The sequence below is a fragment of the Microtus ochrogaster genome, chromosome 16 (assembly GCF_000317375.1).
Source record: "Microtus ochrogaster isolate Prairie Vole_2 chromosome 16, MicOch1.0, whole genome shotgun sequence".
In the NCBI taxonomy this organism is placed as follows: domain Eukaryota; kingdom Metazoa; phylum Chordata; class Mammalia; order Rodentia; family Cricetidae; genus Microtus; species Microtus ochrogaster.
In genome coordinates this window covers 45,391,883-45,400,725 of record NC_022018.1, presented here as the reverse complement: position 1 = coordinate 45,400,725, position 8,843 = coordinate 45,391,883, and positions in this window count along the sequence as shown.

Below are 8,843 nucleotides of genomic sequence, written 5' to 3'. Positions count from 1 at the left end.
TATCCCTATCTATCTATCTATCTATCTATCTATCTATCTATCTATCTATCTATCTATCTATCATCTATCTATCTATCTATCTACCTCTTACTCCCAATCTTCCCCCTCCACCTCCACTCTATTTTATATTTTTCCACCTCACTAGCCCTACTTTCCTCCCTTGCATTCAACGTAGAGGTTGATTGAAGACTGGTTACATGTTCTTCAATCATTCTTTAAACTGTAACCCTACATCCTTTGAGAATATTCCAGAGGGCTTCTCACCTGCCTGTACCAGTCTTATCAAAATCTGTAAGTGCTCATAACTGCCAAATGTGTTGGCCCTTAATTCCAGATCTTCATCTCCAGAGCTCCCGGTTGGGGAAGTCTATTACCGCTCTACCCTGAAGCCACAGTTCCCAGGCAGGGCCTATGGGCCCAAGAGCTGGTCAGAAGAAAGCTTTACGGCCCAAATGCCAGTGGCAAACTGTAATTACAGGAAATGCATCCCGGTTCCTAAGGGAGGTATAATTGGTGCAGGGAAAGCTGAGAAAAATTGAAACAGAAGACGCATAATGCTGCTCTCAGAGGCCCTGCTGCCCCCGAAGGCTTATGTTCCGGACTCGAATCTTTTGAGATAGGCTTAAAGGGTGGAGATGGGGCTTAAAGGGAGTTTGGCTTGCAGCCACCAACTGGTTTGGGGGAAAATGAGTTTGGAAGGGCTGTCCTCCGGTCGGATAAACTGTGACAAGAAACAGGGGCTTCCGAAAAACACTGGATAAAAATGAGGAAATGGGTGTGGGAGACCTGGGTCTCGCTGACAAGTCTGGGAACGGCCTGGGGAGAGTGACATCTTGTCAGCAGAGAGCCTTCATTTGTGGTAAAATCTACACATCCACCCCTAGCCCTTAGTACCCTTGAGAGCTGGCAGTCAGTTACACGCCTGTGCTTAGGGATAGTTACATCCTCACGTGACCATCAGAGTCTGCACATCTATAGGATTTTGTTTTTGTTTTTGTTATTAGGCAGGGTGGGTGGTGGGTGGGTCACAGCCCACATGTGAGGTCAGAGAACAACTTGTAATAGTTGGGACAATATGTGTCTCCAGGATTGAACCCAAGTCATGAGGTTTGGTGGCAAGAGCACCTGAACCACCTCACTGGCCACATCTATAGGATCATTAGTTTGATAAAAATAATAAATAGATCTTTAGTCTAATAAAAAACCTGTATGTTACTAACCCATTTGTGTGTGCATGCATGCGTGTGTGTGTGTTACTGACCCATTTGTGTGTGTATGCATGTGTGCATGCGTGTGTGTGTGTGTGTTACATTTGCGATATGTAGCAGAGCTGTAATAGGTGTCCAAATCCAGCCTCACACTCACAGTCCCTCCCCCCATCTTCCTGGTTCTGGGATTGCGAGCATGTGCATGATAGCAGCCAATTATACGATCCATATTTCTAAGGCTCTTGAAGAAATTATTTACCATTCTGGCTTCTCCCATAACAGCTAGAGAGAAATAAATACAAAAGAAATAGCATCTGCCACTTGGCTGAAAAGTGTTAATACAGTCTGCTGTACATTTCTTAGCAAAGTTAAATAGCAATGCAGGTATGGCATCACACGCTTGCGATTTCATTACTTGAGAGTCTGAAACAAGAGGATTGCCATGAGTTTTTGGTTAACCTGAATTAAAAAGTGAAACCCTGTCTCAAAACAAATATATAAAAATAATAATAATACTAACAGAGAATAAGTCTGTAGTAGTAACCAGAATTACTTTATTGTAGCTTTCTCAATATCTTTATAATTTCATTTCCTAGATGACAGATCAAGTATAAGAAAGAGCAAACCTATAAAGCTTGAGGTCAACCAACTCCATTCTTCACATTCCCGTCTCATTCTCTTCTTTCCATGATAACTACATACGTGTGCTTACACACACACACACACACACACACACACACACACACACACACACACTGAAACAACCTGGTTAGCTAAAGGAAACAACGATTATATTCTTATTTGTTATAAGGGGAAAAACAGGAAATGAGAAATCCAAGCACAGAAGTCTCCAGTTGGGAATGGGGCAGGGAGAGCAAGCACCTGGCCACACTCTCTATCCTGGAAGCCATGCCTTAACTAAAACCCACTTCCCAAAGATAATTGGCTAACAAGGTTCCCCATCAGAGGTACTTAAAATTTCAATTACAAAGTAGAGTGAGGACAGGAATGTGATTTCCAGTCAATGAGCAGAGAGTCAATTGACTGGTTGAACAGGAGTTGATTAGCAGAGAAAACACTGTGAGGATCAGAGGATGGAGGCCCTCTGGATGCAGAGCCCATATACATGGAAATGCCTAGGGAAGACATGGTCCTGGCACTGTGGTTCCTTGATACGCTGTCGTATCTAGACTGCCTTCCATTACCAGCAGTCAGTTTTGAAGCACTCTCTTCTGACTGCAGATATCCCGAGACCTGCAGCAGAGCTGCAAAGCATGCTGGTCTACTTACCCACTCTATTTATCACCTTAAATGAATATCATCCTACTAATGCTAGGTGCTGCCTCCTTTGTAAGCACGTTGACAGAAATCACTTTTATGAGCCTAACAAATTTCAGGCCATTGTGTACTCTTCAATATAATAGCTCAATGAAGGATGGATCCACCTGAGCAGGCACACTGTTGCTTAGCAACACCTCAGCTCTTCCTCTAAATGAGACATGGGCCATTGTGACAGCATCACATCCAAAGGTTATTCTAATGCTTCAACTGACTTCAGTAGCCTGACAAGACAATTGCTGTATTGCAAGCCAGAAACAAACTATGGGCAAAAGGGATGGAAAAAGCCGAGATCATTTTAATAGGCCATTGCATCTGTGACTCTGCCACAGGCAGCTTCTTCCACAGCAGCAAAACCCGTGACAGCCTTCCAGGCTTTCCCACACCTTCTTCCCTTGCAATGGCTGTTAGGTGAGAAATATCGTGACTGCTCATTACAAAATCCAACTTCCAAGGTGGGCTACATGGCCCTGTCCACCTATCGGGTTGTAGGTGTGGTAATTCTTACCCATGTAACTTCTCCACTCTGCCACCAGCCCCAACTGCCTCTGGAATCTTGGTCATGAAATATTGGATTTTACATGAAACCTGTTAACGTGGGTGAAAAAAAAAGCTATAGGGATTACTATAGAGTCTCAGATAGGAATACATAAGACAGTACACAAAGATTAGGAGATGAGGGGGATGGAGAATACTATGTCCTGACTCGCAGAATAAAACCCTACCCTGCCACAGAAATGAATGAAATACCGTCATTTGCAGCCATATGAATAGAACAAGATTAGGTGTGGAGGGAAACAAGCTAGGCTTGGGGTGGAAGGAGGCCGGCTGGAGACCCCGGCTACAGCTTTCACACTCATGAGGGAGTCAAGAACTCACAGATGTAGATGTAGAACACTGGCCAGTAAAGGCCTGGAAGGGCAAGAGTCTAATAAGGAGAGATGGAACAGGGTTGGTTGGCGCGGCAGGAGAGGCAGTTGAAAGGAAGAGTAGCATGAGAGAATACAGCACAAAAGGGATCTGTATCTTACAGCTAACTAAGAAAAAAGAAAAAAGGGAGGGGGAGGGTAATGGGAGGAGGGGAGGAGGTGGAAAGTTTTAATTAAAAATAAAGTCAAAAAAGAAAAAGAAAACTGGTAGAGATGATTTGAACGTCCCTGTCACAATGATACGTGTTTGAGGTGGACAAACCCATTATGCTGAGCTGATTGTAACCCATTCACACACACGTACCTAAATCTCACTCTACCCCCATACGTATGAACAAGTATATATCAATTAAAATATCCCATAAGTCACATGAATTTGAGACAGGATATAATAGGTGGATAATAGGAACTGGAGTAGTGGGGATGGGAACGGTGTAAATGCATTATACTCATCTATAAAATTCACAAAAAAATACTTGATTACAAAGAAAACCTCAATAGATACACAAAATTAGAATAACCCCATGTATTTTATTGCATCACCATGCCTTAAAGTTAGAATTCAACAGCAACACTAATTCCAGAAAGCACACAAACAAATGGAAATTGAACAATGCTCACCTGAGTCACCTACGGGTCAAGGAAGAACTAAAGAAAAAAAATTAGAGACTTCCTAAAATTCAATGAAAATGACCACACAACATACCCAAATTTATGGAACACAGTGAAGGCCATGTTAAGAGATAAGTTCATAAGCACTAAACGCCTACAGAAAGAAGCTGAAAAATCCCATACTAGTGAGTTAACAGAACACCTACAAGCTCTAGAACAAAAAGAAGCAAATTCACCCAGAAATTTACTAGACAACTGGAAATAATCAAATTAGAGCTGAAATCAACAAAATAGAAACAAAGAAAAAAATACAAAAAAAAATCAGTGAAACAAAGAGTTAGTTTTTTGAGAAAATCAACAAAATAGACAAAACTTTATCCAAACTAACCAAAAGACACAGAGAGAGAACAAGCACTTTACTATCTCCATAAATTCCACCCCTTGCATTCTCTCATAAAGTGTCTATTCAACTATTTTACCCACTGTAAGCAGATTGCTTTCTTATTATTGAGATTGAGTTTCTCGTCTATTTGTGCTTGGTCAAACTGATGTTTTCTTTTCTCCTTTTCTCCCAACATCTGCCTGTTTGTTCATTTTGTTAGCAATGTCTTTAGAGGAGCAGTACTCAACCTTCCTAATGCTGCGGCCCTTTAATACAGTTCCTCATGCTGTGCTGACCCCCAACAATAAAATTATTTTCATAACTCTCATTTTGCTACTGTTATGAATCATAATGTAAACATTTACATCCTTCAGTCGTGACGAGCATGGTTTTGTGAGTCCTGGCTCTGAGTCATTGTGTTCCTCTGAGCTCTTCTGTTGAACTTCTTTTAGCTTGTGGTTGTTTGGGTCATACACGTTTGCACATGAAGTAAAAACTAGTCTTTCAATTTCTGCCAAAAGACTGCATTTGGATTTTTCTTGGGAGGAGGGTTGCTATCTTTACCGGCACTGAGTCTTCTGGTTCTTGAATACATGTGTGTCCTCATTTCTTTCTCTCTTGCATTTTTCTCACTGACATTTTCTGGTTTTTCAGTGTATAGAGAACTCAGAGAGTCCTCAGCCTGGGAATGGAGAGAAAAATGATCAGTTTCCTCTTTCAGATGAGCTGAAGGCCCAGACCCTTGGGCTTCCTTCAGCAGCATAGTATGGGGACAGATGGAAGGCAATTGTGCCCATGCCTCAGAACTCTGAGTGTTAAGGGAAAAACAAGACTGTGTGGTCAGACACCTGGGTTCAAATCCCATCTCTTACACTTAGAGCTAATACCTGGAAGATTTAGTCTCTCTGAATCTCAAGTTTTCTGGTTAGCAAACTGCAGAGAACCCCAGCACCATCCACCTCCAGAAGACCTCTATGAAGATAAAACTCAAGAGATACTCCGATCTATTCCTACCACCTCATAATCAACTAGTAAATATTAGCAATATCAACTGATTTTTCTTATCAATAATAGTACTTCAGAGCAAGAAAGTAGATATTATTGGCTTATAGAGAAGACTGGGCCACTCTGTTAACAGCTTCAGGGATGCCTCTCACTTGACTTGACCATTACTAGTTGACCAGAATTTTCCAGAAGGAAATGCTGTTCTGTGGATTAGGTGGCTTAATCGCCATGATGGGTAAGCCCCCATGTTTAGCTTTATTACTGTTTTTTAATATATATATATTTTAATATTTATTTATTATGTATACAATATTCTGTCTGTGTGTATGTCTGCAGGCCAGAAGAGGGCACCAGACCCCATTACAGATGGTTGTGAGCCACCATGTGGTTTCTGGGAATTGAACTCAGGACCTATGGAAGAGCAGACAATGCTCTTAACCTCTGAGCCATCTCTCCAGCCTACTGGGTTTTTTTTGTTTGTTTGTTTATTCACTGCCCATCTTGGGGTCTGGGGGTTTGAAGGAGGCTCCACTAATTTTATCCCGTTATGACTCCTGAATCTAAAAGGCTGACCCTCCTAAAGGATGACTCAACCCAAGAGACTGTTTCCAGAGCCCTCACTTCCCACATCAAGCAGGAGAAAACAGAAGACTTCAGGACTGGCTACTTCTGGTGGCTGAGACCTTTGCTCTAATGACCTGGCCCCGAATATTAACAGACAATGTCACTCAGAACCTCCCAGAAGCCCTCCCCTAAGCTCCCCGGCACACCCAACTGCTGTCTGTGTTCTCTGAGAGCTGATGCATTTTGGTAGCAGCATTTGCTCCTTTGGTGTTCAACCAGGGAGTCTGCAGGAGTAAAGGAGCTGCAGGGTTGGTTCTTCAAGGCGAAGAGGATGAGAGAGCATATTTGTTGGTCATGCATGGCTCAGGCATGATGACTGAAAAGAAAGTTTCAGTTAGGACCCTCAAGATCAACTTCTCAGCACAAAGGAGATGTACTTTCCCCAGAGAGATGGAGGGCAGAGAATAAGAGGCAAACACAGGAGATAAAGGACAAGGAAGAAGGGGAAGGGAGAAAAGGGAAAGGGGCAGGGTATTCATCCCAGAGGGACAAAGAGCTGACTCTGAGGAGAAAGGACATAGACTTGGCACATAGGAAAATGGCAGTTTATAAAGGTACAAGGGGAAACTCCACTTTAGGATAGGGTATTTAATTGGGCTTGTTAATTAGGTGAGCCCAAAGGAGCTTTTGATTACTGGACTTCAGTACCTCAATAGCTGGACCTTGGTAGTCAGGCTCAGGAGGAGGAAGTGGCCAAATAAGGGACTAGACCTTGGGAGCTAGCTTTCGAAATATAACTTAATGGTTTTTAGCAAGGCAAGGGGAATCCAGGAGAAGGGCGAGAGCCATGCTTGCCATACTCTAGCTGGCCAGAGTCCCTTCAACGACTGTTGAATGTCCCGCTGCATGGCACCCTGTCTTCTGAGCTCAGAGTAGAGGGAGTGGTAATCCAGCCATCGGTGGCAGCTTGTCAGCCATTGTCACATCCCACCATCAGCTTGCTCAGCAAGCTGATATAAACAAGAGGCCTGGACCAGAGAGAAACAAGAGAGAAAGAACGGTTGTTTGGTCTGCTATCTGGAGTCTACTGTTGGAACCGTCCAGCCTAGTCCAAAAGCAAGACCCCGGGATGGGAGTACCCATCCCACACTCACACGTATGACACCTTCCTTCACTGGTGCTGTGGAGTGCTTCCAAGACAGCGAGACGCTGGCTCATCCTCTCCCAGTGCCATGACCTGGGAAGCTCACATCTGTCCAGAAAGCACAGCGATGTCTTTCGTGTCCATCAATCAAGGGCAAAGAAACTTCAGTTCTGCCGAAGGCCGACGGATGCAAACGGTTTAAAAACATCTGCAGTCATCTGGAAAGCCATCATTTTATTTGGTACCCAGAAAACAGAGGTATGAGGAATGGGCGTTCAAGGCCAGCCTGGGTTCCACAGCAAGACGCTGTTTTTAAGAGGGCGGGTGTGGGGGATAACACGAATGATGTAACCTTCCAGGAAGAGCAAACTTTCTAAGGGACATTCATTTCCTTTGCTTCAGTAAAGCATGTGGACCAGCATCCTATTTATTTAGGTGACTCAGTAAATGGCTCTGATGCAATAATAAGTGGCCACACGTCCACAGACCAGTTTGCCCAGGCATTAGGCGATCACTGATCAGGGATGCTTGGTTTTGTGTGATTTTCAGATCTTCCATCAATTCGTCAAGCTCCTCTTTATCCTCCCCAGGACTCTGCTTACAGCCCAAGCCCTCTCTGTCTGTCGTCTCTGCCTTCTAGCAATTGCCACTGTGGCGAGGGCAGTGGTTCTCAATCGTGGCAGCAAACTGGAGTTCGCTAAGGATTATATGTGCCTAGATCACTTCCCCAAAGCTGTAGCTCTATCAGTCTGGGGTATTGCCTGAGCACAGAGAGGCTATAAACCTCCTTAGGTGTTTCTTTCGACCACTGGAAATATGAGAAGGATAACCTGTTAGAAATGTGTTCAAAGTAGGTTAATATGATCTGAGACTCTCCTACAAATGCGCTTAGAGTGTGAACCTCCTGGGCGTATGCTTAGAGCTCTTGGGTCTTGCATTCTTCTCTCTGCTGCTCCAGCAACATGAGCAGAATGAGTCAGTAGTTAGAGGCTTCTGGGTGCAGAGCTCAGCCTAGCTTCAAACCTCAATGGTGCCACTTTCTGTGTGACTTTGGATGAGTGTCTTAACCTTTCTGTGCCTGAGCTTCATCAAGAAAGTGTGAAGTGTGAGAAGGACGAGCCGAGCCTGTGCAGGGCAGCATGAGACAAACGGTTAGTACTCAGGACCCTGCAGGGAACTGGATTTGCGCTGGGTGGTTAAGGTGGGGAGACCGGTGTCAGAGTCTCAGGGTGTTATGGCACCCAGGAGGTAGCCACTGTGGGGAGCTGTCTAATCTAGGCAAGAAGGGGAAAAAAAGAGGATTGTCAGCACTCAGGGAAGGTGGAGGTTGTGCAGTTCACACGGGTGAACAACAACCAGGCACAAACCTGTCATCACAGCTCTCAGGAGGCAGAAGGGAGAGGATGGCAATTTTGAGTCCAGTCTGGACTGTATAATGAGACACTGTTTCAAAAAGGGGATATGTGGTTCAGGGCGTGCAAGGGGCTGAGTTCAATCTCTCCAACCAGCACACACACACACACCACACACATACACACACACACGCACGCACACACACATACACACACGCACACACACATACACACACGCACATACACACACACGCACACACACACATACACACACACACATACGCACACGCACACATACATACGCACACA